Here is a 10,795-nt window from a genome sequence, read left to right as displayed (position 1 = left end):
GAGGAGACCCAGGAGAGCAGCAGCATTTTCGCATAATTATTAGCACTATAAAATAGCTTTTGCAATACGATGAAAAGTAACGAAAAAGCCCCAAATAGATGAAGAGATACTTTTAAAATTTAAAGGAAAAGGCCTATATGCAACAAGGGTTGCCCATGAACACGCCATAAACTAAACAGCTGCAGCCAGGACAGAAATTAGCCCATTATCCCAAAATAGACCCGAACCAGCAATAACTGAGCAGAATGAGGTACCAGAGTCCTAATCGAATCGCCAATTGATTAAATTATATAGCCCATTGATAATCTCTTCCTATTTAAATATCAATTTTAATAAGAGTAATATCAATCAGCTTTTGAGGTGAGCAATAACATGAAAAGCCACCAATGATAAAATTTTGCACATCATTCAGTTCAGAATCTCAATCGAATGTCCTCACGGATAATTATATGAGTGATAAGATTATTTATTTCCTGAATCAAAAGCTTGGATTGGATGCATAATATCAGATATTGAGCTCTAATGGAAATTCGGTTACTGCACCTCCATTTGAGTACTTCTGCATGTACAGTGCGTAGTAAATGAAGACCACAATTGGTTGCCCCACGAAACAAAATGATACCCAAAACGAGACATTCCCCAGTTCACTGTTCGTAATATGTAATACTTTTCCAAACTTCTTCTGGATGATGATTGTGGGGACTTGTGACATCATAGCCAGGAATCCCCACCATGTAATCAGCTTCAAGGGTACCGAGATGATGTATTAGTGAGCCACGGCAGAGAAGAAGAAGACGATGAAGTTGGCAGCTGTTTTGGAAAACCCCTTTTGCAGCAGAGGATTATAGACATGCCTAATGAACCAGAAATGCACTGGCAAGTTCCATGTCTTCCAATATTATTCAAGAGTCCGGCAGTTCCACCAATCCATGTAGAATTTACGATCTGAGAATCTCAGTAGTTCAGCACTGATGTTGAGCATCAAGTGAAAGCAGTTATAAAATCCAGCTATCCACATGATGGTGTTCGGCACGGCTAGTTTTAAGTGCTGGTTGAACAGCCAGAGGTATGTAAAGTCAGGCTCGAGAAGTTTTTCGTACATATTTTGCAGTTAGGGCTGAATATACTGGATCCACAAGAGAACTTGAAATATGCTGATGAGAATGAATTCAATTATCCTCTTCGAGAGCCAGACCTTCCGGATGGTTTCACTTCTCGGGTATTCCAGTTGGTAGCACAGCGTCGGAGCTGCCAGGAAATAAAATATGTTTTAGACCTTTATGATCATCTACCAGTTTCCCTTGCACCTTTTTATTAAATGCAGATTTGTTGGTGAAATCTAATAGTCCTGGAACAGATACTCATCCTCATCAGTCAGCTCTTAGCTTTGAACAGTTTTCGCTGGCCTTTCCGAAACTTCTGCTTTGTTTAATTTTTTTTTATTCTTTATTTTAGCTGTTTGAGCATCAGGTGACTTCCCAGCAGGTCCGTAGGTCCGCTCGCTTTTGCTTTACTTGAGGCGTTCGATAATAGTGTAGAGTTAATCAGCAACCTGCATGAAGCTGATCAATTTCAAGAAGACAATGACACAAATTGCTGTAAAGAATACTCCAACAAACGGAGGAGTTTCGAACATGCGGAAATACCAGATATTAAAAACAATGATGAGTGTGATGTTCAGGTAGAGAAGCATTTGCTAAATTATGAAAGAGTTACACAAACTTTAAAGGGCAGGATTTTGGATATTTTAATTTTTTCTATTTTGTAAGCCACTAAGGGAAAGGCTAATAGGCCCAAAAATGCGAGCATTGTATGGAGAGGCACGAACGTTCCTGGATCTTCCTTGAATTGCACTCCATACCTGATAAAATTTTATAAAATGTTGCGCAGGTTCAGGATGATGAACATGATTCCGATCAAATTCAAAAAGCCCCTGTATTTCTGTTCAGAAGACTCTCCGCTCAGAATAGATATGTGCTTGACCTGGCTGGGAATAAAGGCTAAGCTGCATTTAAACATTTTGTTCTTGCTCGTTAGCTCCGATATTTATTGCAAGCATTTCTTGGAGGCCGTTAAAGTCATAATTGGCTTCTTCAAGATCTTGGAATTGGCTGGAACATCGTACAAAGTGACACTGCCTAGCCCATGCCTATAAGGGTTGCTCTGGATCTATTTGGTCGGAACTTGGCATATTTCTTGATGGTCATCCCTAAAAATCACCAAAGTTGTTCGATTAACGGATATACTCACATTGTGCTATTGAGCGACTTTATATTCGGGGAGATCAGGAAGTTTCCTGAACTAGAATGGGGTAAAATCATGGAATACGACCACGCATTCGTGAATCATTTCAGCAAATGGAATAATAATCAATAAAGATCATATTTTTATTAAAATTAACTCTATTTAAATAGTATCTATATCAGCATATCTTAGGCTTGACATCGATGGTAGATTTCCATATCATAATTACATCTTAACATAAATTAAAATGATTTATCTAAAGCTAATCGAGTAAATACTGTATAAAATGATAAGTTTGATACTCGGTTGTGATAAAATACATACATAAGTCAAGCTATATATTTCAATCATTTTCTCATTGGCAGTTTGATCCAACGGGAATCGTTCCATTTACGCATCTCCTGCACACTTTTGATACGTAATCGAATTCAGCACAATTTGGGCTTACCATTTTGCACAAGTAGTTATCCACAAAGTACCCATTGTTGCATGTACTGCAATAAGCACTCTCGTAGCGATTACAATTAGGATCAAAGAGGGCTGGGAAAATGCAAATGTTGTCTTGTAGGAAGTGACCACTGATGCATGATGTGCACTGTCCATTTGCTCGATTATATGTGCTGCAAAGGATGGAGACAGGTCTGCATTCGCCATTCAGTAGGAAGTAACCTTAAATGCATTCTGCGCAACTACCTCCGACAGTCACAGTGAGGCAGTTTGCAATTTGTACTGCTTGTATCATTTGACATTTTCCGGCGATCACAGCGAATCCTAGATAGCAAGTTTCACATGCTCCATTGTTCGGGTTTGATGTCCTGCAGAGAGGATCGATTTGTTCGCATATTCTATTTTGTGAGTTCAGGAAGTATCCGACCGAGCATTGAATGCAAGCGTTGTTTTGGATTTTCACACAATAGACATCTCTGATTTATCCTGGGGCTGTGGCAACTAATTTTTAGACCTCGCAGTTGCCGTTCATTAAGGCGTAGCCTTGCCAGCAACTAGTACAAGATCCGAAGCTCATATCTATTGTCTTGCATAAAGGATTTTGCTCTCTGCATCCTCCTCCAAGCGCGAGGTATCCTCTGTAGCATTCGATGCAGACATTTCCGTTAAATACTTTGCAATTCTGGTCTCTGGATTTGGCGAGTTCGCATGTGGGACCTACTATTTCGTACCCAGGATAGCAAGATGTGCAAGCTCCGGAATTTTAATTGTATGTCTTGCATAGTGGGTTTGATTGTTGACATTTTCCTGCGGCTGAAGAGTAGAAGTTTCCTTTATAGCACTCAATGCAGGTATCTCCATTGAATGTCTTGCAGTTTGGATCCTTTGATGCGCCTAGAACGCAGTCTCTACCTTGAAGAGTGTACCCGGGGTAACATGAGGTGCAAGCCCCATTGACTGGGCTGCTTTATTTGCAAAGAGGGCTGACAGGCATGCATTTACCATCAGTGCCTAAATAGAATCGATTGGCACATTTGGCACATGCGCTATTGGAATTGAAATCCACGCAGTTGGGGTCTCGGAAGAAGACTTCACAAGCTCCAGCCGCGTTTAATGAGTATCCTGGGTAGCAGCTGGTGCAAGCTCCGCTGACCAAGTTGGAAGTCTTGCATAAAGGATTAAGTCTCTTGCAAACTCTATCAACTTGGGAGAAAAAGAACCCTTGGTAGCATTCAGTACAGAATTGGCCATTGAATGACTTGCAGTTGGGGTCTCGTTGGGATTATATGACACACTTTCCTGAGTTTATTTAGTATCCCTTGTAGCAAGCTGTGCACTAGCCTCTTAAATTGGAATCTTGGCAAAGGGGGTTTACAGGCACACATTTTCCATCAGTGAACACATAGTATCTGTTCGAACACTTCACGCAAGCGTTGTTACTAAAAGTTAAGCAGTTAGGGTCAGTAATTACTGCATTTTGACTCCCTTGGCTATTGGCATTAACATTAGCATTAGCATTAACATTTGTGTTTGTATTAACATTTGTGTTTGTATTAGCATTAACATTTGTGTTCGTATTGACGGTATTGGTGTTTGTATTGACAGTGGCGTTTCTGTTAACAGTATTGGTGTTTGTGTTGGCAGTATTAGCGTTTGTATTGACAGTATTGGTGTTTGTATTGACAGTATTGGTGTTTGTATTGACAGTATTGGTGTTTGTGTTGACAGTACTGGTGTTGAAGTTGGATCCTGAGGTGAAGGCGGTATTAATAATGATACATGCTCCATTAATAGTTTGGAATCCTGATATACAACTACTGCAGAGCCCGTTTGGCTGAGCTACATTACAATTGGCAGGCAATTGAGTGCACCTTCCAGAAGAGTGAATATAAAAATTGGACAAGCATTGCAGACAGACTCCTGGCCCTAAATTTTGGCAATTACTATCAGTATACTTGCAAACAAGTTCATTCGAGTTGAACACATAGTTAGTGGCGCATTGAAGGCACTGATCTCCATTTCTGTTCACGCAGTTCCTATCTATACATCTTCCATCATCTAAATTCAGGCCTTGAATGCATGATGTACATTTTCCATTTTGGACATTGAAGTCTTTGCAGAGTGCTGAGACCTTGGTGCACCTGTTGGCTTATGGGAAGAACCCGTATGTGCAGATAAGACAGTTGTTTGGGTTATTGTTATCACGAACTTCACAGTTTGGAATGACGACAATTATTTGGCATGGATTTCCAGGTCTTAGAATTTAGAATCCTTTCGAGCATTCAAGGCATTGTCCAGTTTGAATGTTTGCGACTTGACAATTTGGAGGCAATGCACTGCATTTACCAGTGATTTGGATATAGTAGCCGGTTTGGCATTGCTGGCATCTTCCATTAACATTATTTAAGCAGAAAGGATCGAATGCTTCACAAACACCATTTGCATTTGCTCTGAATCCTGTCTGGCACTGCAGGCATCCCCTTTCTTGGGCTTGGACACAATTATTATCTAGACATTTTCCACTTGACAATACTAGATTGAAGAGACATCCGAAGCATTCCCCTGTCTGGACGTTGTGACCATCGCAGAATTTAGAGACGAGTTAGCATCGATTATTTTTAGGAATATATCCGTAAACACATATGAGGCAGCCCCCTGAAGATGTGTCTGGCACTTAGCAGTTTTCTACTTGGCTCTGGACGCTTGCTCCGAAGTTTTAGTTTGAATTGAAGCTATCAAAATTTTAATTTGTGACAGTAGCACCGAAACTACCGAAGTTTGTGTTGGTGTTGAAGGCACCAGTATCTGTAAATGTGGTTATGGTTGTAGTTGTGGTTGTGGTCTGAGAGGCGGCTGTTAGTACTCCTGAACCTACTGGGAAATAGCAGATTCCATTTTCTTATTTGTATCCATTTTTGCAGATATAGCATTTACTTTCGCTCTCTTGAACGTAGCATGTGCTATTCCTGGATGCAGATTGAATACACTTGTACCCGGACATGAAGTATCCATCCTTGCATTTGCTGCAGAGCCCATCTTGTGGTCGGACTTCTGCGCATCCGAAGCTACTATCTCGACAGACATTGTTCGAAAGAGAATAGCCATTCATACATGAATTGCATTTGTCTGCATAGGTTTGGCAGTTAATCACCCCCTTGCATGCTGTGTTTTCGCTCAAACGACTGAATCCACATTGAAAGCATTACCCATTAGCGCCAGAACTAATGCACCCGTCATAGGTCTTGACACATTTGCCGCCACTTAATGTGAAAGTGGGTTGACACCTGAAGCACTGGTCTGGCTCTCCATAAAGCATGCAGTTTTCGATTTTGCTAGCGAGGCATGATCCGAAAACTGAGCTCTCAGTTTGGCTATTGCAGACAATGCAAACACTCAATTGAGTGTCACACGATAAACAATCTGAGGAGCACTGCGAATTAGAGGCCACTAGTAAAATGAACATGATGGCTAGGAGTTTCTCTCCGCGATTCATTCTATATATATTAATTTTAATAATCGAAATCCCCGACGCTACATTTTAATATCAATAATCGATTCAATTATATTCTATTTGTTCATACTCCTATTTTTCTTAGTTTTCCCGACATCCTGCCTAATTTCAAGTCTTGTTGCAGTTTCCTAATATACTTTACTGAATTTTCAACAGAAAATAAGTATCAAATATGCTGATCGAGTCAATTTCAATCTGAAGCAGGGTTTGCATTAACAAAAAGGATAGGATATCACTGGTTTAAAGATACAACGTAATTATTCTATGATGAGTTGGGTAGTAAATTTCGATGAATAGAAATATTTTACTGGAAGTCATTTGAATTCTATAATTAGAAAAGATCTATATATACAATAGCAATAATATATTATTAAGACCTACTAATTTTATTCAGTTTACAATTCAGGTTGGGGTTGGGGTTGGGGTTGGGGTTGGGGTTGGGGTTGGGGTTGGGGTTGGGGTTGGGGTTGGGGTTGGGGTTGGGGTTGGGGTTGGGGTTGGGAATTAATTTAGCATGTCAGCCCACATTATTTCAGCTATGATCTATCCGCAATCGGTTTAAACCTGCCCAAACGAAATCCACACTTCTCAAAAATCTCCCGCATCCACAACTCTCAAATCCAATCAGGAATTCCTACGCCACTCAACTGAAAACAATGACGAGCTTACATCCTAGAATCATAACAAAATAAAACCAAACAAAGAAAAAAGTCGCAAATGTAATAAGTTTGCTATTCGCAGCTTCACGTTTAGTATCCTACGGAACAAGTTCCCTCAGAAATTTAGATAAGATTTCAGGGAAAGACATTGAGCGAATTCAATCGAAGAACTTTGACATAATCAATCATAACCCAATGAGGGCCTCCATGAAAAAATAATTCATTATCAAATTTGAGCAGCAATAATGGGATGAGCTGGGATTATGAAAAGAGAACAATGGTGCCCACCCAACAGAAATTTAATCCGAACAACTATAGTGGGGTGTCTACAATGTAACAGAATTATCGGGAGCAAAGGAACAACCGAATTCGATATAGGCCTTACTTCTTGAATAATGCAGATGAGATATTTTTATGAAAGTTCATTTTACGGCATCCCAATCAATAATGCGAAATCCCATCAAAGGCATATACGCAGATTAATATACGTAATTGATATATTTATTTGTGTTAGACGGATTCATCATTCATTCCTTTTTCTTTTTTTCGTGGCTGAGATCCTTGATTGCCTCCCAAGTAAAATCTGGGTCATCGCGGCCGAAATGGCCACCTGAAGCAGTCTTCCTATAAATTGGTCTCTTGAGTGCCAACTATTTCATTATCATTCCTGGCCTTAAGTCGAAGTTGCGGAAAATTATTTTGGACAAATCATAATCGCTGTAGCCTTCAATATAAAAAGTATTTACCTTCAGTGACTGTTCCATAACTGTCAACATGGATGCTCAAGGGCTTGGCTATTCCAATAGAGTAGGCGACTTGCACCATGACTCTCTTACAGAATCCGTTTGCGACCAAGTTTTTAGAAATCCAGCGGGCGGCATATGCAGCAGATCGATCGACTTTAGTTGCGTCTTTACCAGAAAATGCTCCTCCTCCATGGCCTCCCCATCCTCCGTAGGTATCAGCAATAATCTTTCGGCCTGTTAAGCCTGCGTCGGCTGTGGGTCCCCCATAACGAAAGCACCACTAGGATTCAAAACATACTTAGTTTCTTTCAGGTATTGTTTGGGAATGGATTCCTAAATGACCTTAGTCAACAAATCTTCTTAAATTTGAGTTTGCTTCACTCCTGGGTTATGCTGGCATGAAATCAGGATGGTTGCAACCCTGACAGGGACTAAGTTAACTCCTTCATGCTTATATTCGACGGTAACTTGGACTTTCGCATCAGGTCTCATCCACTAGACTATTTTCTGTCTTCTGCAATCCTCTAGTCTCCTGACAAGTTTGCCGCAGAGACTATGAGAAAGAGGCATTAACTATTAAGTTTCATCTGATGCATACCCAATCATGAGTCCCTGATCGCCGGCTCCGATTTCCTCTGCACTTTTATTGACATGCACTGAGTTGGCAATTTCTGGAGACTGCCGATCCATTGCAACAATGATGGTCGCAGTTTTATGGTCCATGCCTACATTAACATCTTCGTAGCCAGCCTCTTTGATAGCCTGTCTCGCGATGTGCTCGATGTTGATATTGGCCTTGGTTGCAATTTCTCCGAAGACCATGCACAGCGAATTCTTAACTGCACATTCACATGCCACTTTAGAGTCTGGATCTTCTGTCAAACAGGCATCCAAAACTGAATCGGAAATGTAATCGCACAGCTTGTCAGGATGCCCGCTTGTAACATTCTCAGAAGTAAAGAGGAAGTGCCCCTATTTCATCTCAAAGTCCATTGGAGATCTTTAGTTAATGGTATAATAATAAATAAATTTATGTCAGTCAATAAACGTATGCCGCATTTAAAATCAGCGATTTCTGATGTCAGCAACAAGATTTTTATTTATTTTGCTGAACCCTATCTGACTATAGGGCTCCAATTTTGACTCCTATTGCTTCATTCTTGGGATCGATTTCGTTTTTGTCTATTCTGCTCAGTATGCTCTCAGTCAGCACCAGCACCAGCGCATCGATATTCTGCCCTGACTTAGCTGAGCATTCCATAAACAGCATCCCGTTTTTTTTGGCCAAATCCGCCCCTTCGTCGTATGTGATTACTCGCCTATATAACCAATATTCTACTTGTAGTCTAAGTCTGTTTTGTTGCCGATGAGCATCATCGATATTTTATCATTGGAATAGCTCTTGGTTTAATCAAGCCATTTACTGATGTTCTGGAACGATTCCCGGTTGGTGATGTCGTAAACCAAAACTACTCCAATAGAGCCACGATAATAAGATCTAGTGATTGACTTGAAGGTCTCTTGGCCGGCCTAGATTATGGTTGAAGTACTGTGTCCCAAATTTGAAGTTTAATTTGTTTATTGCCTGCTGAGATTATTTTTGATCCGAATTACACTCCGATCGTAGTATCATGGTCGAACTTAAACTTCTTCTCTAGGAACTGGAGAAGGATGCAAGATTTCCCGACGCCTAAAATCATATGAATTAATCGTACTCGTGTCGCCAATGACGATGTACTTAAAGAGGAAGGAGTATGTGCTCATAATTTTGATATAATTTATGTTATATGAACTATTTTGCGAAATATATATCGGCTTCTGGCAAACTTTACTTATTGGGTTGGAAGAATCAATGGGGTTGGGGTTGGGGTTGGGGTTGGGGTTGGGGTTGGGGTTGGGGTTGGGGTTGGGGTTGGGACGTATTGACCATTGGACTCGTTGAGTTTGCGTATTTTTTCTTGTTATTTTTCTGCTCTCATGCAGATCGTCTTGAGGTTTCCGATCATACCCTTTCTCTTATTGAGCACTTCTTCTAGTCTCCGCTGCTTATCTTCCATCTATTTAATCTTCAACGATAAGCCTTCTTGGATGCCTTCGAGTTTATCGGCTTACTTGATTTTATCCGAGATTTCATCTTCCATCTTCTTAACTGTGCTTGCCAGCTTGCCCACATTTCTTTTCTTCTCCTCTTTTTTCCATTCGGCTTCCTCCTTCTACTTCTTCCTCATTTCAAGCTGCTCTTACTTTTACCTAATGATATCTTACAGCTCGCTGGACAACCTGAGCTCTTCTCTCAGCTCATCTTCTAATTTCTCTGCATTTTCTTTGGTTGTCTCGCATTTGTCTTCGAGCTCGTTGATTCGGCTTTAATTTTCTGCCACTCTTCGCTACTTTTATTGCTGTTGCTTCTTCAGTTTGTTTAAAGTTGATGCCTTGTGCTTATTTTCCTTGATGAGGATTTCAAGCTCGGCTTGGAGTCCGTTTATTTTTTTGACCAGCTTCTCATTTTATTTGGTTGAGAGAGCATTCGCGTTCTGGAGCTACTTTTATTTGTTTTCAAAAGTCCTTATTCTTTGGCTGACCTCATCGAATTTTGTATTGTTTTTCTTAGCGAAAACAGATATGGCTTCTTCTTGCCTGACCGGCTACCCGGTATACACATGTATTTAGTTTCTTTTGTTATTAATTCTATCCAGAATCTCCTCGTACTGGTGCTACTTCTCGAGCTAGGCTCTTCGTAGTGACTCAAATTCGTTAGTCTTGGTCTTTTTGACCTACCGATAGGCCTAATTATTCCGATCACTTTCAGCGATTCGACGCGCGATTTCATAGAGTTACTCAGTCAGCTACTAATCACCCTTACTAAATTAAATTTCACTGATATTTGATTCCTCAAGTGCAATTGAAATATTGGAGCTCCTTTCACCCAAATGCATTCGCTGTTCGAAGTTTAAATTATTGTTAAAATTCAATTTATTCAGCAGGAGCATTTTGCATAAAAAGATGAAATTAGACAACAAAGGGGTGACAGCTATGAATAAACTGGGAATTTCTCTGAGATAACAAGTATTATAACATTTAACTCTTTATGATTTGCACATATTATATTTCACTGCCGAGAATAGATGATGGAGGGTTGGGGTTGGGGTTGGGTTGGGGTTGGGGTTGGGTTGGGGTTGGGGTTGGGA

The 10,795-nt window shown here is 40.4% G+C and overlaps 1 pseudogene; it reads right to left on the bottom strand.

Moving 5' to 3' along the window:
- Positions 1-2,138: 2,138 nt before the first annotated feature.
- On the bottom strand, positions 2,139-8,579 carry LOC148298741 (S-adenosylmethionine synthase-like; annotated as a pseudogene).
- Between the last annotated feature and the right edge of the window lie 2,216 nt (positions 8,580-10,795).

Source organism: Brachycentrus maculatus, unplaced genomic scaffold (genome assembly GCF_059751285.1).
Source record: "Brachycentrus maculatus isolate JH-2025_06_01 unplaced genomic scaffold, ASM5975128v1 h1tg001660l, whole genome shotgun sequence".
Classification (NCBI taxonomy): domain Eukaryota; kingdom Metazoa; phylum Arthropoda; class Insecta; order Trichoptera; family Brachycentridae; genus Brachycentrus; species Brachycentrus maculatus.
This window is presented reverse-complemented; position numbering and strand designations above follow the sequence as displayed.